Source organism: Schistocerca piceifrons, chromosome 5 (genome assembly GCF_021461385.2).
Source record: "Schistocerca piceifrons isolate TAMUIC-IGC-003096 chromosome 5, iqSchPice1.1, whole genome shotgun sequence".
Lineage (NCBI taxonomy): Eukaryota > Metazoa > Arthropoda > Insecta > Orthoptera > Acrididae > Schistocerca > Schistocerca piceifrons.
The window spans coordinates 455,202,141-455,228,367 of record NC_060142.1 but is presented as its reverse complement, the minus strand read 5'-3'; positions in this window follow the sequence as shown (position 1 = coordinate 455,228,367).

Sequence of the window (26,227 nt, the reverse complement as noted above, 5' to 3'; positions counted from 1 at the left end):
TCTGTTACGGTCGCCGAGACGCAGTTGCTGCAGTAACTGCAACTTCTAAGCCTTCATGTGCAGGAGTGTCGTTCCAGAATATGCCACAGCATTGTTTGCGAAATTTGAAGTTTCTGGTCTGCCTGTCTTGTGGGCTTCCGACGATCCCATATGAATTCTTCTCGGATATACTCGACAATTTAATCAGACGTGCGTGGCCGACCGGTGCTCTTCTCTTTGCATATGCAACTAACTTCCAAGAATGTTGTACGCTAGTCACAAAACTACTTGTTAGGAGGTGGTTTCTTGGCGAATCGCCGGGGGAATTCGCGTTACACTTGAACAATGGATTGACTTCGCGCAAATTCCAACACACAGAATGATCTATCTCGTGTTGCAGTCATAACAGCGCAGCCGTCTACTTATGCAAATTCTTTGACTGCTGGCAGTAAAAAAAAAGTTCTACAGTATTAACGGTATGTTCTTCAACACTAATCGTGATTCTCTCTATTTATCCTCGCTCGTTGTTCACGCTCACCCGTAACGGATTCACGACTTGATACCGAAACGAATGCTACATCGCGCTGTTCACCTTATAACGGTGGCTTTGATTTAAGGGGAGGGAGGATGCTATTGTAATTTATGTAACTGTCCTTCTGTTGCTATGGATGGCAGTTGAAAATGGACGGGTTTCAGGTTTGATATGTACGTGTTAACAGTGTCTGTGCTCCTCACAGTAATCAACATCTCCAGTAATTCCGCCACCCTGCAAAATGTAAAAGAGAGGAGGATATCTTCGATTTATTTCTGATTCTAACGTCTTTGTTTAGCTTGCCGCTAATCCTGGTGCAAAATGTCGTTGCGGTCTTGATTCCGAAGTCTGATTTGATTCTGCTCTCCAAGTGAGTCTGTTCTGTGCAATTCAGTTCTACGTAACTGCTGCAGACCACAGCATCTTGAACTTTCCCACTACAGTCAAGACTTTCTTTCCCTCTGCAATTTTTATCCCGCACACTTCGTTCCGTTACCAAATTTACGACGCTTTGAATGCATGTGTGTGATGTCCTTAGGGTAGTTAGGTTTAAGTAGTTCTAGGTTCTAGGGGACTGATGACCTCAGATGTTAAGTCCAACAGTGCTCAGAGCCATTTCAACCATTTTGAACTTCCCCACTTCCACTGTTCCAGTCGCAAATGGTTCATAGGAAGATCGAGTATTGGTAAGTCTCCGAGTGAGCTCTAATCTCTCTAACTTTACCTTGATGATGCTCTTACTAGACATGCGTAGATGGATGCAATGTATTCTATTCTAGGAACGTACGCTCTCACAATTTTAACTGTAAACAACGCCGTAATGCACAACACGTTTCTATCAGCGTCTGCCACTAGAGTTACCTATGCATTTCCGTGATTCTTTCGCGCTTACTAAATAAACCTGTAACCAAATGTGCTGCTCTTCTTTAATTCTTTTCTATTTCCTATATCAATCCTATCTGTTGCCGATTACGGATTGTGAAAAGAAAATAGGAGTTGTTGTCAAATGTAGAAGAATATCAACAGGCTCAAAAATCATATGAAAGAATGATTCGCTGTTAATAGGAATGTAGGGTACATAGAGAGTTATTGTGAACAGCTCAGCGAAATTATTCATGTCATAATCAAAACCAAATCGCCGCAAACAATTATAGTTGAAGTATTTCAATTATAGTTGAAGTATTTATATGCCGAGGCCAAAAGCAAAAAGTGACGAGATAGAGAGTGTGATATGAAGAAAATGAACGAGTAAGTCAGTATGTTCAAGTGGATGAAATTTTAATGATCATGGTGAACTGGAACGTTATAAAATGGGAAGAAAATGTAGGTAAAGTTATGAAATTTCTTCAATTCAGCAATAAATTTCAGATAGTAGTAGCGAATACACGGTTCCAAGTCTACTTCCTCCTCTTATGATGTTTGAAAAGGCTAGGCGACATACGAAGTATCACATACTTAGCAGTAAGACAGATGTTATGAATCACTCAAGTTCTGCTGATAAACATTGAAGAACACAACAGCTGCGAAGGAAATCTTGGTAACAGAAGAAATCATAGAAAAAGGAATAAAATACAAAATTGCGCAGAAAAGATAGGTCAGTTACGAAGTGAATAGAAAAGACAAGGAAAGTAGAGCAAAATGACTATTCGAAAAATGTGAAGAAATCGAAAAGGAAACAGCCGTCGGAAGGAGAGATTCTGCACATGTGGTTTTTGGAAATAGTTTTTGAAGAATGTGAAAACAAAGAAATCAACATTAAGAATACTGTTTAAAACAGACGAGAGAGCAGATAAGCGAAGATATCAACATTAAGAGTACAGCTTGGTACAGATGTGTGTGTGAGAGAGAGTGAGAGACAGAGAGAGAGAGAAAACAGACAGGTGGAAGAAGTACGCTGAAGGCCTTAACGAGGAAGAAGAGCTGACTTGCAGGCGAAGTGGGTGTATGTTTACAGGTGATAGCGGATCTATTGTTAGAGTCAGATGTTGAGTTTTGTTGTATTCAAACTAGAAAGGAATCGGCCACATTCCTGTGAAATTTGTAAAATCATCGTGGGAACAATAACCAAAGGGTAGGTGTGTTGAATCTATGGCCGTTGGACATTCGGAATATTATTATCCACACAGTCCAGAAGACACGAAGGGCATAAAAATGCGAGAACTGTCGTACAATTATTATAACAGATCCTGAACCCAAACTGCAGACAAGTATAATATATAGAGGAATCGGAAAGAAAACTGAGAGTCTGTTAGATGATAATCAGTTTGCTTCCATGATAAGTAAAGGCATAAGAGATATCAATGTAATGCTTCGTTTGGTAACTATCGAAGCGCTCACATACGATTTGTTGAGCTAAGAAAGTGTTAGAAAATGTAAAATGGACCAAATGTTAAAATCCTAAAAATTATAGAGGGATAATCTAAAATATGTGCTAAAACCAAATGGGAACAAAAAAATGAGGAGGCTCAACGAGGTCGTTAGAGACGCAGCAAAAGCTCAAATTATGGAAGGATAAGAAAGGATATCGGCTGTGCTCTTCTAAAGGAACCATCCCGGCATTTACCTTAAGTGATATAAGGAAATCACGGATTCCTTAATCTGGGTGGTTAGATGGGGACTTGAACCGTCCAGAGCGCTGACCACTGTACCAACTAGCTCCGAAAGCTCGGAAACCAAGACAAAAGTGCTCTGAATAAGTAGGTGCAAGATGAATATGTAGTGCCTGTCCGTTATTGGTCAAGCTTAATAATGAAAAAAAAAGTGACATTAAAGGTGAGAAACGGGATTAAAATTCGAGATTGAAGGATATTAATAGTATGATTCACTGATGACATCTCTGTCTTTCCTGAATGTAAGGAACTATTTCAGGACCTGTTGATTGGAATGAACAGGTACTGAACACAGAATACGGATTGAGAATAAACGATAGAAAGACCTTACTGACGAGTAGAAGAATTGAGATTAGTGATAAATTTGACATAAAAATTGCTAGTCAAATGGTTCAAATGGCTCTGAGCACTATGGGACTCAATTCCTGTGGTCATCAGTCCCCTAGAACTTAGAACTACTTAAACCTAACTAACCTAAGGACATCACACACATCCATGCCCGAGGCAGGATTCGAACCTGCGACCGTGGCAGTCGCACGGTTCCGGACTGCGCGCCTAGAACCGCGAGACCACTGCGGCCGGCATTGCTAGTCACCGTACGGACGAAGAAAAATGGATTATGTAATCCTGGAACCACAATAAGCATTAAAGATAGAAGAAAACAATAAGCAGAGCAGCACACGTAAAGAGTGCATTTCAGTCCAAATAAATATTGCTGTGATAGTCTCATCCCACTCTGGACGTCAAATCTGATGTCTTACATAGAGAGAAAATGTATTCTGTTAATGAAATACTCTCTGACATATGAATTTGCAGCAAAATTTATTTGTATGGAGTTCGATTATTCTTAAGCGATTCAGTTATCTCACGATGTAGGTACAGTATGCAGACCATCCTGGAAACAGTTTCTGGATTGTGAAACGCAAATTTTGGACATTAGGTAACGAAACATTAATGTCGCAAAGTATATGTGTTAAAGCAGAGTTCTAACATTCTGCGTGGTGTCTGTTGTTCTATATCGTGTCTCCCTACCACTTTCGCGCAACGACGCTCTGAGCGTGTTTTTTAGGGAATTGACTAGTTTGAACTTGGGACCTGTTGCTGGTAAGGTGACGCCAGACCACACATGACATGTAGAATTCAGAAGAGTTCAGTGAGACTAGCGATGATATAACGAAATACTTAATGATTTCAGCGTCAGCTCCACTGCACTCTCTGTAAAAGAATCTTAATACTAACTAAATTTAGTGGAAGGGGTTCAAGGCTTTCCTATTTTTAGTTAGCTGGTAAAATAACGTCGAAAAAGCAGTTAAGTTTACCATTGGAAATTTTTTTCTACTCACAAAACATTGTTTATAAATTGCACTATTGATAAAAGGAAATGTTTTAATACAGAATGGTAAAAACCAACTGCGTTCAACAAAAATGTGAACGAATATTCCCTGAATGGGTTTCCAAGTTCTACAATGGATCGAAGGATGATCTATGCCATATCACATCTATAATTAGGTTTAAATTAAGTTTCACAAAAGAGAAAACTATCAAAATGGTCTACAGTGACCCTCAATTATCTTTAATTACTTGTCGTAAATTACAGTGGCTGATGTGGCTTCTCAATAACTATATAACAGAAAATCATTGCGTTTCAGATTTTTACTTCAAGTGGCAAATGTGAACACCATGAGCTTTAATTGACGATCGACACTAGTATTACGCAAAAAGGGGGTGTAACAGATGAGACTTCTGTAGTTCTGAGTGAAGCCTTATGCACTCAAAAATGCGGCATCGCGTGCGTTCATTACCTTGTCGGTGTTCGTCAGGGGGCGGCGGGCAGCACAGCTCCGTTCACCTCGCCGTCTCGGAAGCAACTCTCTCCTAACTTCTCCTTACTACAATTTACCGAAGTTGGTTTAAAAAAACTATCTGGCTGTGATTTCATCTGACCAATCAGGGTCTCAATGTTAACCTTAAGCTCTGCCTACAAAAATTCTGTCTATCCAATGAGAAAAGTTATACGTTTCATGGTGGGGCAATGTTTTTAAAGTTTGCAACGCAACAGAGACGCAAAAAAGTCTCACACTAAAACTTGCGGTTGGGGTGGCCCTTTTTGTGTTATCGTAAGATCTATACTGTTCTTCTGGAGAGCTCTAGCTTTTAAGATGGGCTGGGGGGGGGGGGGGTGGTCCTGACGTAACAGAGACGCGAAAAAGTCTCATGCTAAAACTTGCGGGTGGTGTAGCCCTCCCTTTTTGTGTTATCGTAAGATCTATACTGTTCTCCTGGAGGGCTCTAGCTTTTAACATGGGATGGGGAGTGGTCCTAACGTAACAGAGACGCGAAAAAGTCTCACGCTAAAACTTGCGGGTGGGGTGGTCCTAGTGGTTATCTGGCGACATGGGTGTCCAGTCCGTCCCTTATCATAGGGCCTTCTAGCTTAACACGGTTCTGCTCTCGGCCTCTGTTCTCTTTTCTCCCCTCGGAACTGCGTCTGTCTCACGGTGGGAAGGTATGACATGCATTTAGGCATTCTTGTGTTAGTCTGTGGTATTCCATTTGCTCACTCGTTACTCGTATTACTTTGTTTAATTTAATGTCACGATTTATTCGGAGCTATGTGACATACTACTGGATTTGCTTATCATTTCAGGGTTTTGATGGAAGGTGTTTGATTTGCCTGACACCTTACAGAGTAGCCGATCGCAAACAATATGACAGAATATTTACCTTGAGTGACATGAGGTTTAAGAAAATCCAAGGATTAACATCTCCATTGAGACAGATTTGTGTTAGTAGAGAGTTCATCATCGGACGGAATACACTCAACTCCATCAGCAGCAGTGTGAACGGAGCTCCAGTGTCAGCCATTAGCAAAGCTACCATCTCGGTCCCCTGATAAGCCATGACCTTGCCATTGGTGGCGACGCTTGCGTGACTCAGCGATACCGTAGCTGCAACCACAACGGAAGGATTTCTGTTGAGAGGCCAGACAAACGTGTGGTTCCTGAAGAGGGGCAGCAGCCTTTTCAGCAGTTGCTGGGGCGTCCGGATGACTGACTGATCTGGCCTTGTAACATTAACCAAAATGGCTTTGCTATGCTGATACTGCGAACGGCTGAAAGCAAGGGGAAACTACAGCCGTAATTTTTCCTGTGGGCCTGCAGCAGTATGGTTACATTATGATGGCGTCTTCTTGGGTAAAATATTCCGGAGGTAAAATAGTCCCCCATTCTGATCTCCGGGGGGGAGTACTCAGGAGGACGTTGTTATCAGGAGAAAGAAAACTGGCGTTCTATGGATCGGAGCGTGGAATGTCAGATCCCTTAATCGGGCAAGTAGGTTAGAACATTTAAAAAGGGAAATGGATAGATTAAAGTTAGATATAGCGGGAATTAGTGACGTTCGGTGGCAGGAGGCACGAGACTTATGGCCAGGTGAATACAGAATTATAAATACGAAATCAAACAGGGGTAATGCAGGAGTAGGTTTAATAATGAATAAAAAAAAATTGGAGCGCGGGTAAGCTACTACAAATAGCATATTAAACGCCTTATTGTGGCCAAGATAGACAAGAATCGCCCACCTACCACAGTAGTACAAGTTTATATGCCAACTACTTCACAGATGACGAAGAGATTGAAGGAATGTGTGATGGGATAAAAGAAATTATTCAGATAGCGAAGGGAGACGAAAATTTAATAGTCACGGGGGACTGGAATTCGATAGTAGGAAAAGAAAGAGAAGGAAAAGTAATGGGTCATTATGGACTGGGTGTAAGAAATGACAGAGGTAGCCTCCTGGTATAATTTTGCTCAGAGCGTAGCTTAATCATACCTAACACTTGGTTTAAGAATCACGAAAGAAGGTTGTGTACGTGGAAGAGACCTCGAAACATTGGACGGTTTCAGATAGTATATATAACAGTAAGACAGAGATTTCGGAACCAAGTTTAAAATTGTAAGACATTTTCAGGGACAGATATGGACTCTTGACCACCAGAACCAGACGTTGTATGGAGTTCAGATAGAGCATTAGGGAACGATTGACACGAACAGGAAAAAAAATACAGTAGAAGAAGAATGGGTAACTTCGAGAATGAAATAGTGAAGGCAGCAGACGATCAAGTAGGTATAAGGACGAGGGCTAATAGAAATCCTTGTGTAACAGAAGAGATATTGAATTTAATTGATGAAAGGAGAAAATACAAAAATGCAGTACATGAAGCAGACAAAAAGGAATACAAACGTCTCAAGAATGAGATGGACAGGAAGTGTGAAATGGATAAGCAGGGGTGGCTAGAGGAAAGATGTAAGGATGTAGAGGCATATATCACTAGGGGTAAGATAGATCCTGCCTACAGGGAAATTAGAGAGACCTTTGGAGGAAAGAGAAACTCTTGTATGAATATCAAGATCGCAGAAAAAGAGTTTGACAGAGCACTGAAAGACCTGAGTCGAAACAAATCCCCGGGAGTAGACAACATTCCATTTGAACTACTGACAGCTTTGGGAGAGACAGTCCTGACAGAACTCTACCATCTGGTGAGCAAGATGGATGAGACAGGCGAAATGCCCTCAGACTTCAAGAAGAATATAATAATTTCAATCGCAAAGAAAGCAGGTGTTGGCAGATGTGAAAATCACCGAATTATCTGTTTAATAAGCCACTGTTGAAAAATACTAACACAAATTCTTTACAGACGAATGGAGAAACTCGGGGAAAATCCGTTTGGATTCCGTAGAAATGTTGGAACACGTGAGGCAATACTGACCCTACGATTTATCTTAGAAAATAGATTAAGGAAAGGCAAACCTACGTTTCTAGCATTTGTAAACTTAGAGAAAGCTTTTGACAATGTTTGGAATACTCTCAATCAAATTCTGAAGGTGGCAGGGGTAAAATACGGGGAGCGAAAGGCTATTTACAATTTGTACAGAAAACAGATGGCAGTTATAAGTGTCGAGGGATATGAAAGGGAAGCAGTGGTTGGGAAGAGAGTGAGACAGGGTTGTAGCCTCCCCCCGATGTTATTCAACCTGTATATTGAACAAGCAGTAAAGGAAACAAAAGAAAAATTCTGAGTAGGAATTAAAATCCACGGAGAAGAAATAAAGACTTTGAGGTTCGCCGATGCCATTGTAATTCTGTCAGAGATAGCAAAGGACCTGGAACAGCAGGTGAACGGAATGGACATGGTCTTCAAAGGAGGATATAAGACGAACATCAAACAAAGGCAAAGCGAGAATAATGGAATGAAGTCGAATTAAATCGGGTGATGCTGCGGGAATTAGATTAGGAAATGAGACGCTTAAAGTAGTGAATGAGTATTGCTATTTGGGGAGCAAAATAACTGACGATGGTCGAAGTAGAGAGGATATAAAATGTAGACTGGCAATGGCGAGGAAAGCATTTCTGAGGAAGATAAATTTGTTAATATCGAGTATCGATTTAAGTGTCGGGAAGTCGTTTCTGAAAGTATTTGTGTGGAGTGTAGCCATGTATGGAAGTGAAACATGGACGATAAATAGTTTAGACATGAAGATAATAGAAGCTTTCGAAATGTGGTGCTGCGGAAGAATGCTGAAGATTAAATGGGTAGAATATATAACTAATGAGTGGGTACTGAATAGAATTGGGGAGAAGAGAATTTTGTGGCACAACTTGACTAGAAGAAGGGATCGGTTGGTAGGCCATATTCTGTGGCATCAAGGGATCACCAATTTAGTATTACAGGGCAGCTTGGAGAGTAAAAATCGCAGAGGGAGACCAAAAGATGAATACACTAAACAGATTCAGAAGGATGTAGGTTGCAGTAGGTACTGGGAGATGGAGAAGCTTGCACAAGATAGAGTAACAAGGGGAGCTGCATGAAACCAGTCACTGGACTGAAGACCACAACAACAACTATCGTGCTCAAAAAGATTGAAACGTTTTGAAAGCTTTCCGCCTGATTTGCATGCAGTCCACGTAACGTAACTTTCTTGTAGGTCTCCTAATCTCTCTTTGGTATAGTCGTTTGACCATACAAAACAAATAAGAGATCCCTAGAGAACATTTCTCTAAACGGTAATAAATCCAGATTCAATTTAATTGCACGATATTTTAAATATGAGAAAGTAGATACACGTTCGTTAATGGGAGGTCCTGGTCGACAGGCACGAAAAACTCGTTAAGTTTAGATCTTTTTCAGACAAAAATTGTTTTGATTAAAATGAGGTTTAACAACGTTACTATACAGACATTTGTATATGGAAAGGTTTTTAAAATCTCATAAAAAAGCCTCGTTACACGTCCCAGTTTGCGTGAGGCGTTTGTACACAGACTCATGGCTATGTCTGAAACCCATAAAAAAAGAAAATTCTTAAATTAAAATGAATTTGGGGGCCATCAAGACTGGTACTGAAATTCACCTTGAAAAATATGGCAACTATTTGAAAAACATGTCAATTTCCTATGATTTTCTAAATTCAAACATTTAAAAATATAAAGAAGGTCTCGCTACAGACCGTTAAACGTAATTATGTGTCATGAAAAGAATCAAATGAATCGGTTAATCTGTCGAAGCCCACAGAGCGCTTCGAGCATTGAAAAACGTTGTTTTGAGAAAAACACGTTTAAAGGTTGAAGTAAAAGAAAATTTGTTTCAAAACTTACGGTTAATCTACGATACCAGGACCATAGAGGCATCCTTTCTCTTCTTTAGACATGGTCTGGTTCTGAATTTGGTGATGTACACTCCTGGAAATGGAAAAAAGAACACATTGACACCGGTGTGTCAAACCCACCATACTTGCTCCGGACACTGCGAGAGGGCTGTACAAGCAATGATCACACGCACGGCACAGCGGACACACCAGGAACCGCGGTGTTGGCCGTCGAATGGCGCTAGCTGCGCAGCATTTGTGCACCCCCGCCGTCAGTGTCAGCCAGTTTGCCGTGGCATACGGAGCTCCATCGCAGTCTTTAACACTGGTAGCATGCCGCGACAGCGTGGACGTGAACCGTATGTGCAGTTGACGGACTTTGAGCGAGGGCGTATAGTGGGCAAGCGGTAGGCCGGGTGGACGTACCGCCGAATTGCTCAACACGTGGGGCGTGAGGTCTCCACAGTACATCGATGTTGTCGCCAGTGGTCGGCGGAAGGTGCACGTGCCTGTCGACCTGGGACCGGACCGCAGCGACGCACGGATGCACGCCAAGACCGTAGGATCCTACGCAGTGCCGTAGGGGACCGCACCGCCACTTCCCAGCAAATTAGGGACACTGTTGCTCCTGGGGTATCGGCGAGAACCATTCGCAACCGTCTCCATGAAGCTGGGCTACGGTCCCGCACACCGTTAGGCCGTCTTCCGCTCACGCCCCAACATCGTGCAGCCCGCCTCCAGTGGTGTCGCGACAGGCGTGAATGGAGGGACGAATGGAGACGTGACGTCTTCAGCGATGAGAGTCGCTTCTGCCCTGGTGCCAATGATGGTCGTATGCGTGTTTGGCGCCGTGCAGGTGAGCGCCACAATCAGGACTGCATACGACCGAGGCACACAGGGCCAACACCCGGCATCATGGTGTGGGGAGCGATCTCATACACTGGCCGTACACCACTGGTGATCGTCGAGGGGACACTGAATAGTGCACGGTACATCCAAACCGTCATCGAACCCATCGTTCTACCATTCCTAGACCGGCAAGGGAACTTGCTGTTCCAACAGGACAATGCACGTCCGCATGTATCCCGTGCCACCCAACGTGCTCTAGAAGGTGTAAGTCAACTACCCTGGTCAGCAAGATCTCCGGATCTGTCCCCCATTGAGCATGTTTGGGACTGGATGAAGCGTCGTCTTACGCGGTCTGCACGTCCAGCACGAACGCTGGTCCAACTGAGGCGTCAGGTGGAAATGGCATGGCAAGCCGTTCCACAGGACTACATCCAGCATCTCTACGATCGTCTCCATGGGAGAATAGCAGCCTGCATTGCTGCGAAAGGTGGATATACACTGTACTAGTGCCGACATTGTGCATGCTCTGTTGCCTGTGTCTATGTGCCTGTGGTTCTGTCAGTGTGATTATGTGATGTATCTGACCCCAGGAATGTGTCAATAAAGTTTCCCCTTCCTGGGACAATGAATTCACGGTGTTCTTATTTCAATTTCCAGGAGTGTATTTCTTTCATCCCGGCTCCTTTAAAACGCTGAGACAGCCCTCACTCCGCGGCGGTCACGCTTTTCCTGTTAGGAAACTCTGCTAAGCTTTTGCTATTCGTCCCTATGACGATTCCTACCACGTTCATGGTCTTCAGATAGATGAGGAACATTCATTGGACATACCTGTAACTTTATATGCTGCTATTTCAACAGTTTTTGCAGCGCAGTGATGAGGTTTCGGTACCAGTTTCCTAATGCACGCTTTGAAGCTTTCGTTGTCATTTGTGTTGAAAATGGCTCTGGGCACTATGCGACTTAACTTCTGAGGTCATCAGTCGCCTAGAACTCAGAACTAATTAAACCGAACTAACCTAAGGACATCACACACATCCATACCCGAGGCAGGATTCGAACCTGCGACCGTAGCGGTCGTTCGGTTCCGGATGGTAGCGCCTAGAACCGCACGGCCACTCCGGCCGGCTGTCATTTGTGTACTGGCACCGGTGCATCTTTTAAGCAAATCTTCATTGGACGGAAATTCGTACATTGTTAGAATCTTTTCTTGATTTACTCGTCTTAGTTTCAGCAAACAACCGTGCCCAGCTAGAAGAAAGAGCCAATGGAACACTTCGGACAATAACTCAATGGTGCACAGATAATAAATTAAAGATAGCAGGAAACAAAACAACTTATACATTGCTAAAGGGTATCCTGCACAGGAACCCAATAGTCAAAATCGGGGACACAAACATAAAAAGACTAGCAGTCACACGCTATCTAGGAGTATACATTGATGAACGATTGAACTTCCAAGAACACATGCGAATATGCACACACAAAGCAGAAAAAATACTACACAAACTGGCTAGGCTAAATTCGGAACAATTCAGACTACCCCTGTCAGTCACGCGAACATACCATTGCGCTCTCTTCGAGTCAGTACTACGCCCACAGACTAAATCTCTCAACCAACAGATCCATTGTACGACGAGGCCAAAGAAGTGTTCTACTTCGACTAACAGGGACGTTCAACATAACATCAAATGACGCACTATGTGTCGTCATGGGAATCTTCCCCATAGATATCACCATCAGGTAAGGCGCAGTAATGTACTGGCTTAGGATGGGGAGAATAGACCAGGTTCGGCAGAACACAGGTGTACCGATTGAGACAGCACGCCAACTCAGAGCATGACGCGTGGATACGTGGCAGAGCGAGTGGGCCAACAGCGATAAGGGCCGCCATGTATACAACTTCTTCCCTGACATCCGGGAAAGACCAAAACTAAAATATATTGATCCCAGCCGCGGTATGGTACATTTCATCATAGGACATGGCCCTTATCCCACGGACCTGTACCGCGTGAGTCTGCAGCAGACTAATAGAAGCACATGCGGGGAAGAAGGTTCCCCTGAACATACTGTCTTCTTCTGCGGACAACGTGCGAACACAAGACACACAGTGCACGTAAATCGCCTGAACACACAGAACGAACTACATGCAATAACACGCGACCCGGAAAGGTGGACTGAACTCAACAAACTAACTGATGAAATTTCGAAGATCCAACAAATAGAATACTTACGGAACAGACCATACCGAAGGCAAGTCGGTCCAAACAGACATCACGATGCCCAGGGGGACACAGATATGATTAGCACCACGCGTAATGAAGAAGAAACAGATACAGACCAGGGCACCAACACAGATATTGAAGCGTCCAGCGCGGATGATCCATAGTGTCAACCAAGTCAAATTCAAAGAACAGAGTGGAACAACCGACAAGAGCTGCACATGTCACACACAATCCTAAAAACAGATTGCACCTTATATGTAAATAGTTAACAGCACCTCCATGTCTAATAAGAGCTTGAAGCTAGATACCTCTTCAAGGGACCTACGCCTTCCGTTAAGAGGCAGCGCACAGTCTGGATGGAAGGATCTTAATTGTGGTTCCTCTCTTTTGAGCCCAACCCGACGGGTAGCTATGGTAGATCGGGGAAAACCACCGTTCAGGTCGTGTTGTCGGCGGGGCCGGGAGGTGCTTGCGCCTGATGTACTCTACTAGGAGCCTTGTAGGCTCAACACAAACCGTTAGCACCGAGCGAGGTGGCGCAGTGGTTAGACACTGGACTCGCATTCGGGAGGACGACGGTTCAATCCCGCGTCCGGCCATCCTGATTTAGGTTTTCCGTGATTTCCCTAAATCGCTCCAGGCAAATGCAAGACCCGGGCCGCCGCCCACAACCAGGTGACGGGCAATATTATACCTATCTCTTCTCTATTCAATTCTTTTCCTTCCTTCTTTCTAAATATTTAATTTCGTTTTGTTTATTAATATCTCACTTGATTTTGTATTAGTTATGCTTTTCTAATGCTGCACAAAAAAGATATCAAATAGATGTAAACAAATAGAGCCCGCCTCCACGTGGCGGGACACGGGCAACTGTGTGAGTGGGGACGGGAGCCGGTGTGGTGTCACTTTCAGTCACACCGGACCCCGGACCCAATCACAGCGGCCAAGTGGCAACATACGACCCACCATAAGAAATTAGACGGTGGGTCATAAAATATAAGCAGCTAGTGAAAAAAAAAATCTTTTCTTGAACTAATTCATCGAACACCTAAAGCTGCCTATATTTCGGTCGGAGCCCGGTTCCATTCCACTCGCTTAATTTCTAAAATACTTTCACAATAAAAAAAAAAAACATTTTGAAGGCTTAACCTATATAAACATTTAAGGGTATGAGGTCGTGATCCACGAACCCCTTCTGTTTCTAAAGATTCGTCCAGAACTGCGCTTTACATCTTCTAGGGTGTTGCTCCTCCTGTGAGCCCTGCCGGCTGTCGGATCGAACGTCTGAGAGCGACATACACTAAAGAGCCAAACAAACTGGTACACTGCCTAATTTCGTGAAGGGCCTATGCGAGCACGCGTAAATGCCGCAACACGACGTGGCGTTCACTTGACTAATGTCTGAAGTAGTTCTGGAGGGAACTGACACCATTAATCCTGCAGGGCTGTCCATAAATCCGTAATGGGTGGATATCTCTTCTGAACAGCACATTGGAAGGCATTCCAGATCTGATCAATAACGTTCACATCTGGTATGTATGGTGGCCATCGGAAGTGTTCAAACTTAGTAGAGTGTTCCTAGAGCCACTCTGTAGCAATTCTGGACGTGTGGGGTGTCATTTTGTCCAGCTGGAATCGCCAAATTCCGTCGGAACGCACAATGAACACGAATGGATGCAGGTGTCCTATATTACACCAACTGCACAGGACTCACACCATAACAGAGCCTCCATCAGCTTGAACAGTTCCCTGCTAACAAGCAGGGTTCATGGATTTATGAGGTTGTCCCCATACCCGTACACGACCGTCCGCTCGATATAATTTCAAACGAGACCCCTCGTTCGCGTTCGACCAGATAACATGTTTTTAGTCATCAACCGTCCAATTTCGGTGTTCATGGGCTCAGGTGAGGCGTGAAGCTTGGTGTCTTGCAGTCATCAAGGGTAAACGAGTAGGCCTTCGGCTACGAAAGCCCATATCGATGATTTTTCGTTGAACAGTTCGCATGCTGGCACTTGTTGATGGCCCAGCATTGAAATCTGCAGCAGTTTGCCGAAGGCTTGCGCTTCTGTCACGTTTAACGATTCTCTTCAGTCGTCGTTGGTGCCGCTCTTGCAGGATCTTTTTCCGCCGTCTGTAATGTCGGAGTGATGCTTTACCGGATTTCTGGTATTCACGGTAGACTTGTGAAATGGTTGTACAGGAGAATCCCCACTTCATCGCTACCACGGAGATGGTGTGCGCTGACTATTCAGACTCACTTAAATTTTGATAACCTGCTTTTCTAGCAGCAGTAACTGATCTAATAACTGTGCCAGACACTTGTCTTATACAGGCGTTGCCGACTGCAACGCCGTATTCTGTCTGTTTACATGTCTCTGTATTTGAATATGCACGCCTATACCAGTTTCTTTGGCACTTTAGTGTATATACCGTAGAAAAAGGGGCGTGCAGCGAGTACCTCCTGATAAGAAGAGATGATCTTTGTCAAAGATAAAACTTAACTATCGATTGTCGTCTTGTCGAAGATAATAATCTGTTTAGTGATTCTGCAGAGCTACTGTCCATAATGTCGCTAAATTCCCTGGTTTCATCTTTCCTATGAAAATGATCTCTATGTTTACATATTTCAACTGCTTCTCTACATAGCTGTGGATAACAGTTCGCCGTCGTTGATATATTTTTTGTTTCAGAAAACTTCACTTCGTGACTTCCTGGCTGAAGAGCGTTCTCCGCCACAGCCGATTTCTCTATCTTCCCTAGTCGATAAAGACTTTTGTATTCCTATAGCCATGTATCCACGTTTCTCTTGGCTGTTCCAGTATAAACTTTACCACACGTACACGGAATTTTAAATACGCCACATGCTGACAGAAGAGGGTGTTTATACTTCACAGAACGGAGTGCTTGACTTATCTTCTTTTTCGGTCTAAAAACTGGTTTATGTCACGTTTCTGTAAAATCCGATATGTTACTTTTTTAATAAAAGGGAGAGTAACCGTATTCTTCTATTGTCGTTTTTCATGCTTGTTCTTCGGGCTTCCGTTATTTGGTCGTAGAATTCTGTTCTTTCCCCGAGTAGACATTTTACTAGGAATTCTGCTTTAGAAGTTTTAATCCGGCTTCCAGGTATTCCGGTGTGCAAATCTTTTCAGCTCCATTGGAAAGACTTTTAATAACACCTATCTTTTGTTGTGGATGATGATTAGGGTTTTTATGAAAATATTTATCCGTCTGTATTACTTTTCGGGAAACCGTATGTTCCAGAATTCCGTCGGTTTGTCTCATAACTAAAACATCCAAGGAAGATATTCTGTTGTCATTTTATGTGTACATGATGAACTGAAACTTTGGAAATATATGATTTACAAAAAGGAAGAATTTTTTCCAAAGCTTTTTATCATGCGGCCAGGCCATAAATGTATCATCTATAAACCTATACCAGCGAGACGGTTTCTTATTTGCTTTTTCGAATTTCTCCATATGGAAATTACCTATAGCAGGACCTAATGGGTTACCCGTTGGTACACCATCATGTTGTTCATAAATATCATCATCCAACTGGAACTGGCTGGAAGTAAGGCAAAGGCTGAAAAGAGCAGACAAATCACGAGGAAAAATATCCGTTATAAATACCACAATTTCGTTAACTGAGATCATGGTAAATGAGGACAATACGTCGGTACTGCCAATGATATCTTCAGGAGCGAGAATTCGCCATTCAATTTTCTTTATAAAATGACGCGAGTCTTTTTGTGAGTCAGTTTACCCAAATATCGCTGTAAATGAGTTGCCAGATATCTTCTTATTACAATATCTCCGGATGTAATTAACATTTTACAATGCAACAAATGGCACTGATTACGTATTTGTTTGTATGTACAGATGTGCTAACAAAACCAACGGAGTTCCATTTAAAAAAACGTAGGTTTGTGTTAAAAAACATACTTCCGTGCATTTTTTTATGGTTTGTATTAACCAATTACACTAGCCCCTCTCCTCACGTTCGGTCTGTGGAATCGATTCGTCAGTATTTGATGTGGTTTACGAAATATATCCAGCGGTAACGTTAGGTGACTCACCCTGTATAACTCTGTGTACATGTGGTAAAGTTTAAATTGAAAAAGCGAAGAGAAACGTGAGAAGACGGCTAAAGGAACACAAAAGTCTTTGCCGTGTAGGAAAAATAGACAAATGAGTTGTAGCAGAGCTTGTTCTTCCGCCAGGAAGTCACGAAGTGAAGTTCTCTGAAACAAAAATTTTATCTACGACGACGAACTATTATCCACAGTTATGTAGAGAAACAGTTGAAATATATAAATATACGGATAATTTTAATAGGAAAGAAGAGGCTGTGCAAAGTAGCGACATATGGACAGTAGCTCTGCAGAATCCTTAAACAAGTTTTGATCTATGACAAGACTAAAAGCGATGGTTGAGTTTTATCTTCGACGAAGATCATCTCCGCCACGTCCCGGTTTCCTACATTATATATATATCGGCTCAGACGTCCGACCCGTGAGTCGCCAAAACTTAACGGAGGAGTAAAGTCTCTGACGATAAAGGTGTAAAGTTCAGTTCCGGACGAAACGCTAGGAATGGAAGAGTTTCGTGAACCACGACCACTATCCCGAAAGATTTACTAGGAACAATATCATCCGGTCGTGAAAACCTTCACTCTATCGTAATCTGTATGCTTCAGGGAAGCAAATTACGTAAAAAATCCATTTTTCATTGGTCTCGACAAGAATCTCTCCCTTAAAACATGTAAAATAAATTCATTAAACATATGACATTTCAAATGTATTACCGCTCTCCTAATCATCCACGGCAAGACTCGTAACTCATCATATGAATCACTCTGTATTCTGTAGTCAAAACAAATTTTTTGCGAATAACTTACTTTGGAACAATATCTGGACTTTGAAACTTCTGTGGTAACTGCACTATTCTTGCTCTGTTCTTGGTTTTCAATATATTGCTATGGTAAACTAAAGGGAGGTTTCAAAGCTAGGGTTCCGAAAAGGATAGTTTAGAATCAGTGTGTATTATCATTTATATATTACAGAAGCGGGTCACGGGCCGTTAACGCAAAAACCTTTCAAAAACTGTGAATTAGTCGGCGAACAATGGAGAGATGCGTGTTGGGATTTACTGGAAGAGACGAGAAAATAAAGAAATTTCTCGGTAAAGATTAGACTAGAAGAACAGAGAATGAGTATAACAAAAAGAGTTGGGAGGATCAGGCGGATGGGTGGAAAATTAACCAAATCCTTTGCTGTATTTTAAGGGAGAAGAAAATATAAAGACGATGATCTAATAAATGACAGTGCGTACCAATGACTCCTCTTAAACGCAATCAGAAGCTTATACCGTGAAATGAAAGTAGTGATAAATACAGGAGAGACATAGAGAAACAAGAGAAAATCGATCACCGAGTGATACAGTAGAGTTCCCTTTCACCCAATATTTCTAATTTTAATATCGTCAATGTTCTTAAAAATTAGATCTTAGATAATTATCTAGGAATTTTTTAAATAAACTCAGAAATCTAAGTGTAATGCTATTCGCCAATGATAATGTAATAATACAAGAAAGTGAAGACGAACTCCAGTTAACAGTTGAGAGGCTAAATAAAAAATACGGGATACAATCACAAAATATCATCATATAAAAGGTTAGTTATGAACTTTCGAGTTAAATACCCAATAAGGTCGAAAATAGCAATTAATAACAAAGTAGTTAAACAGATGTCATATTTTAATTACATGGACTGCGACCCGAGCTATGAATGCTATAATGGCATAGAATAGATAAACGCTGCATAAATCCCAAGCAATATGTGGAGTAATAAACAGAACACTTAATTACAAAACATGAGAGGACACAAAAATTAAGCCGGTCGGGGTGGCCGAGCGGTTCTAGGCGCTACAGTCTGGAACCGCGCGTCCGCTACGGTCGCAGGTTCGAATCCTGCCTCGGTGATGTCCTTAGGTTAGTTAGGTTTAAGTAGATCTACGTTGTAGGGTGACTGATGACCCAGAAGTTAAGTCCCATAGTGCTCAGAGCCATTTGAACAAAAATTAAAGTTTGTAAAATTATGACGCTACCACTACTACTCTACTGAAGCAAAAGTTGAATGATTAAAAAGAAAAATGACAGCAAAATATGATCCGTAGACATGAGTTTCTGGAGAAGAGTGAAAATTTGCTTCAGAAGATTTAGTAAAGAATGAAGATGTTCAAAATGAGTTTAATGAAGAAGTAACTGGATACTAAGATGGGCGCGAACAACATGTGGAAAGAAAAAGTGCTGAAAGAGCACCGAAGAAAATGCAGAACTACAACCCGTAGTTAGGAGAGATACATGCTGACATAGAAATAGCAGAAATAAACTCTGAGGAGACTGGACAGGTATATGTCTAATCCGTCTACGTAAGGGGATGCTGAAGACGAGATAACAATATTAAACATGTTGGAGCAATATGGATAGAAATGTCGGCCTTTATCCGGCAGTGGATGTTAAACGGCTTTTGATGATCGTTATCATCATCATGATCCACATAATCCGCAATATTCCCGCCGAAGTGTCCACAGTGGAGAAAGACTAGCGCAGAGATTTTTTAATGGGCACCCAGTAGTTTAGACGAACGTCTGCCGTAATATCGGAAATGCGGCAGGCAGCGGGTAGAGGCGGTCCGCCGTCGCTGGGGCATGCAGTCGCTGATGGTGCATTAACGGAGATTCTATTGGCGCAGAATAACGTTATACCGCTCTGTGAAATCTCATTTCGCATTAGGCCAGTGCTGTATTTTGCAAATGATACGCTTAACCCAATTACGTTTGTCGATGACTGTATCGAAGAGTTACGGCGTTTAAATTACAATTTGTGCAGTTCCAATGAACAATTAGTACTAACGCACTGTACCAATTCCATTACCGGCTGCCAATTTGCTATATTAATACGCTAATAGCTTTCAATTAAAAAAGCTGCCCGCATCGTTAGCAGTGTGCGAAATACTGCTGTACTTGTGTGACAATAGGAATTTATACGGGTGTGTGTGTCTCTGTTGATGTCAGATGCTCTGTCTCTAATAACATCCTCTCCATATGTCGTATGTCTCTTCTCAGGAAGGGGAAAAATACTGACATAACGCGCAAGTTTTGCTATAACGTAAATGATTCGTACTGTTAAGTTCATAAACTTGACGGTACAAGCCGTTTATTGATATTACTTGACAGTTACCTACCATAAGAGTGATATCAGAGATGACACTGAGGGCCCTAAATCACTTGCTTTCATGATAGCTGTAGCTTCTTCCCTTCTAATTGTCAACGATTTTGAATTAGAAATGAGCGCTAGTCATCAATATTAACGATGTTTCGATAGTTTTAACATCTATACGGCAATGTCGATACTGAGGTGTCGAATTATCACAATGTCGACATTAATTTGATCTTTTGAAGAATCACTTCCTGAAAATGTCTCGCAAACGTACAAGTAAATACATTAACTCGGAAGTTGCAAATATAAGCAGCAGCACGAAACAAAAACTGAAGTTTGGGATCTTTCTGAAGAGTAGTATCATTGCAAAAATTTAAAAGCGCCTAATGCCAACTAAAAATAACCTTTTAGTTTTTCAATATTGTTCGAACCCAGATCAAGGACATACACTTTCAGGATGAAAGTTCAAAAAATCTAAACAGTGAAAGATTTGCTTGAAAATGAACGACAAGTTATATTACAAGATGTCAACTAAATTTAATTTATGGAGCAATCAGTTTAGAGCAACAGTTAAAAATACATTTGCGAATTCGAACAGAAACCAAACCACTATCATAGTTCGGTTATTATTAGAAAGCGCTTAAACAGATTATTTTAAAAAATACAGAATGACATTAATGGTATTACGTATCAATAGCATCTTTTAGATACCTGAGCAGCGCAGCCGCTTCAGCGTCAGAAAGGTTGTATTAAAAAAAGCAAGATATGCCATGACGCATGAGAGGAAATATTTCAAAACTGTTATCTTTATACTCAACAGCCAAGTTCTTGGGTATTTAGTACTTCTTATTTATGTACTTATTAACTGATAATCAGTATTACTACATTTTTTGGTAGTTTCTTCCTGCACATTTATATTGATTCACCATTTAATCTTGACTTCAAACAACAATGATGTTTCCGGATCGAATAAGTCTTAGATGTTTGCTTATCATTGTCGAAATCGACATCTGCACCGGTGGATTGCCAATACCGCACTTTCATTTAGCTAACTGCATACACTGTCTCAAAAGCCTGACAAGTGTGCTTTTTTCCAATGTTGTTTTTGGTAAGTAAGGTATTACAAAAAGTGATTTGTTTATTGGTGCAAGATACAGACTGTTGCACTTGTTTGGTACGGAATTAGAATGAAAAATAGCTGTCAGATGTCTTTCCACTGTTCCTTTTGGGATAAGATCGCAGCTTGTGGAGCAGCCCGGGTAGAATCCAATGTTCGCAATTCGACGACTCGCAGTAGTTAACAATCGAGACTTGTTTCCTGAAGTGTTGTACACTGACTGAAAGAATTGCGACATCAGAAAGTAATTGCTGCAGACTAATTAAATATCGGGAATATGTTTGTCTAGATGATTAAAATTGCAAAATCACAGGTTAATGATAGCGCGAGATAAGGTATTGCAAATGTAAAACGCTGGTACATTCATAACAGGAGTAACCGCCACAATGTTGAACGCAAGAAAGTAATCGTGCATGCTTTGTGTTGTACAGGTGCCGGTTTGGAAAGGAGTTGCATCTCTGTTGCACCAGATCGGTCAGTACAGGGACGATTAATGCCGTATGTGGATGACGTTGGAGTTTTCATCCGATGATGTTCCATATGTGCTCACTAGGAGACAGATATGGTGATCGATCAGGCCAAGGCAACATGTCGACACTCCGTTTTGGATTAAAACAGCAGTGTGTGGACGAGAGTTATGCTGCTGGAAAACACCCCTGGAATTTGTTCATGAATGGCAGCACATCAAGTCGAATCACCAGATTGACATACAAATTTGCAGCCAGATTGCGTGGGATAACACGAGAGTGCTCCTGTTGTTATACGAAAGCGCACCCCAGACCATAACTCCAGAAGTAGGTCCAATGTGTCTAGATCGCAGAGTGGTTGGTCGCAGGCCCTCAATTGGTCTCCTTCTAACCACCACACGGCCATCCCTATCACCGACGCAGAACCAGCTTTCATTAGAAAACTAACAGACCTCCACCCTGCTCTCCGCTAAGCTCTCGTTTGACACCACTGAGTTTTTGTGTTTCCATTCTTCTGATTCGAGGTTGACGGACTTCGGTCGTTCACTTTTGTAATAAAATGGAACACCTACTGCCGTCCTCACAATGTTATTTATTATATGGCTACCAGTTTCGGTGCTTCAGTACACATCCTTAGGCCTTCACTGACTCTGGGGGGGGGGGGGGGGGGGAATAACTCCAATCGTATATATGATTCATCAATGGCCAACATTTATTAACTGGTTATCGCAGACTACCTGTAACAACGATGTTGTATCTCCAATTATCAACTACGACTAACTGCAAAAACATTCAGAATAGAAGTTTTGAATGTTTCTCCAGTCGTTTGCTAATTGATAGTTGGAGGAATTTTGAATGTTACTCCAGTCATTTGGTAGCTGATGGTTCGAGAGGCAACATCGTTGTTACAGGTAGTCTAGTCAGGTACTTCATCTATGTTGACCACTGATAAAACATGTATACGATCTTCTTGCTACCGTACATTCTCGTGCCCCATTATGCCAGCAAACATATAAAGTGGCTACATTCCTGCATGGCCTTACTGAAGTACCTTGGAAGTAACATCCAGCTTCTGGTAGCCCTATTACATGAACTCGTTCAAACTTGGTGAGGTGCTCATAATAGCGTCTTCGTCGGCTTAAATGCATTCTTTACTTACATATATTCTCCACGTCCAGTCTCAAAGATAACTAAAGCTCACGACAGTTACAGCGTGCATATAAAGCAAACCTAATTTGCATACTCATAGTGGCGGTACTAGCGCCACTATTACGTAACTGGCGCGAAATTTGAATAAACATTTTGTTTCAGATGCATAAACACGTCTAACAGCTTTCGTTTATGAAACTTCCTGGCAGGTTAAAACTTTGTGCCAGACCGAGACTCGAACGAACTTGGGACCTTTGTCTTTTGCGCGCAAGTGCTCTGCCAACTGAGCTACCCAACCACGACTCAGGACTCAGGACCCGCACTCACACCTTCAATTCTGCCAGTACCTCGGCTCCTACCTTCCAAACTTCGCAGAAGCTCCTCAGAAAAAATAAATAAATAAATAAATAAATAAATAAATTCTGCAAACATCCCCTAGGCGGTGGCTAATCCACGTCTCCACAATATCCTTTCTTCCAGGAGTGATAGTTATGCAAGGTTCGCAGAAAGTAGGAGACGAGGTACTGGCAGAACTGACTCTGTGGGGCTGGGGGGGGGGGGGGGGAGGGGGGTAATCGTGAGTCGTGCTTAGTTGGCTCAGTTGGTAGAGAACTTGCCCCCGAAAAGCAAAGGTCCCGAGTTCGAGTCTCGGTCCAGCACACAGTGTTAATCTGCCAGGAAGTTTGATATCAGCGCTGCAGAGTGAAAATTTCATCCTGGAAACTTTCATTTATGTTGCACAACTCAGTCTCTGTGTAACGATTTTTTCCCTTCAGTGCATTTTTGTCCACAGCCCATTCACAGCTACCTACAGCGCGTCCTGTGGTTTGCCGACATTACCTGTGAATTCACATCCCGTGTCGGGTTTGCTTTTAGTAGCAGGTAGGCCCTGTTCGTCAGTAGCTGACTTTGCCCGTCTGGAAACTTTCTGACAACGGTTGAAACGAGCTCATTAGGAAAATTTCAAAGAATACCCACAAAATGGGATGAATTTAGTTCGCCACTGGCGTTCACTTTATGTAGTTTGACGGACGCGTGGTATACTAGCCAGAGTATTTCATATCCTGGAGCATCTCACCTAGCGAAACTTTCGTCCCGAAAATTGGGTTAGCTGTGGCTCCAGCGTGTGTGACTTCCGCATTGTGCCGCCATTTGCCGATCCATCTAGTAGTCTTGGTAGAACGCCGCCTGTATACTGACTGCATTGCAATGCTCATCATTGTTGTTTCGTTTATTCTTAATGTAGCTGTTTTAGACATTTTTAGGTTATTAAATGTTCAGTTGTTATCACCTCTGGAGTGAGCTTGCATCCCACGAGTTCTTTCGTTGGCCTTAGGTAACTAATCTTAAAAGCAATATTCTCTCTCCATCCGTGAGAATTAATCCGCAAAATTTAGAATGTACTCATGTTCAGGTACGCTGTTCCCGGGCCTCCCCCCTTCCCCCCGCCACGCCCCCTATGCATCAAAGCTTCTGCTGCGCCTTTTACTTATTGCGTTTTTATGTGTCTATCAGTTTTTAGCAGCTCTTGCCCTTTCGTTTCCAACTTACAATCTACATGAGTAAGTACACTGAACACTGGTAAACGCTTGTGGTTTACTAGGCTGCACTGTTTATGGAATGCTTTAGGGCTCTTCGATGAGACAATGTGCTTTTTCAGCGAGCAGGAATAGGTTCATTGTCTAACAAGAGTTTGTTGTTGTGGTCTTCAGTCCGAAAACTGGTTTCATGCAGCTCTCCATGCCACTCTATCTGTGCGAGTCTCTTCATCTCCGAAGAGCTACTGCAACTTATATCCTTCTGAATCTGCTTGATGTATTCATCTCTCGGTAACTCTCTACAATTTTTACTCCCCTCTTCCCCTCCCCACCCACACTTCCCTCCAATACTAAATTAGTGATGCCTTGATGTCTCAGAATGTGTCCTATCAACCGATCCCTTCTTTTAGTCAAGTTCTGCTACAATTATCTTGCCTCCCCAATCCTATTCAGTATCTCCTCATGAATTACTTATTCGACCCATATAATCTTCAACATTCTTGTGTAGCACCACATTTCGAAGACTTCTATTCTCTTTATGTCTAAACAGTTTATCGTCCTTATTTCACTTTCATACATGGCCACACTTCAGACAAATATTTCAGAAAAGATTCCTAGCACTTACATCTACATTCATTGTTAACAAAGTTCTGTTCTTCATAAATGCGTTTCTTGCCATTGCCAGTCTACATTTTATATCCTCTTTACTTCTGGCATCATTACTTATTTTGCTTTCCAAATAGCAAAACTCATCTTCTACTCCAAGTGGCTCGTTTACTAAACTAATTCCCTGGACATCACCTGATTTTATTCGAATAGATACCTTGTTTCGCTTGTTTGATGTTCGTCTTGAATCCCCCTTTCAAGACACCGTCCACTCTATTCAGCTGCTCTTCCAAGTCCTTTGCTGTCTCTAGTGGAATTATGAAGTCACTGGCAAACCTTCAACTTCTTATTTCTTCTCCCTGATCGTCAGTTCCTACTCCAAATTTTTTACTTGTTTCCTTTACTGCTTGCTCATTGTAGAGATTGAATAACATTGGACTAGGCTTCAACTCTGTCTCACTCCTTTTTCAACCACGGCTTCCTTTTCATACCCCTCAACTTATAACTGCCACATTGTTTCTGTACAAGTCGTAAATAGCCATCACTCCCTGTATTTTACCACTGCTACCTTCAGTATTTGAAAGAGAGTATTCCAGTCACCATTGTCAAAAGTTTTCTTTAACCCTACAATGCTATGAAAGTAGGCTTGTCTTTCATTAACCTATCTTCTAAGATACTTCCTAGGGTCAATATTGCCTCGAGTGTACCTCTGTTTCTCCGAAGTCCAAACTAATCTTCCTCAAGGTCGGCTTCACTCAGTTTTTCCATTCTTCTGTGCAGAATTAGAGTATTCCAACTATGACTTATTAAACTCAAATTTCGATAATTTTCACAGTTGTCAGCAAATGAATTCTTAGAAATTTGAATTACTACACTCTTCTTGAAGTCTGGGGGCATATCCCCTGTCTCATACATCTTGCACACCAGATGGAAGAGTTTTGTCATTGCTGGCTCTTACAAGGCTATCAGTAGTTCTGACAAAATTTCATATACCTCTGAGCCCTTGTTTCGAGTCAGATCTTCCAGAGCTCTGTCAAATTCTTCCTTCAGTATCATACTTACGATCTCATCTTCAGCTAGGTCCCCATTTTCGGCGCATAGCTCAGCGAACATGAATCAGCGTACAGATGAACTATAATAAAAAAAGTCATACAATTATGTCTTAAGGTCAGGCCGCAATCCCTTCCTCTCGCCCAAGCCTTCGTTGTTGTTGAGGTCTTCAGTCCTGAGACTGGTTTGATGCAGCTCTCCATGCTACTCTATCTCGCGTAAGCTTGTTCATCTCCCAGTACCA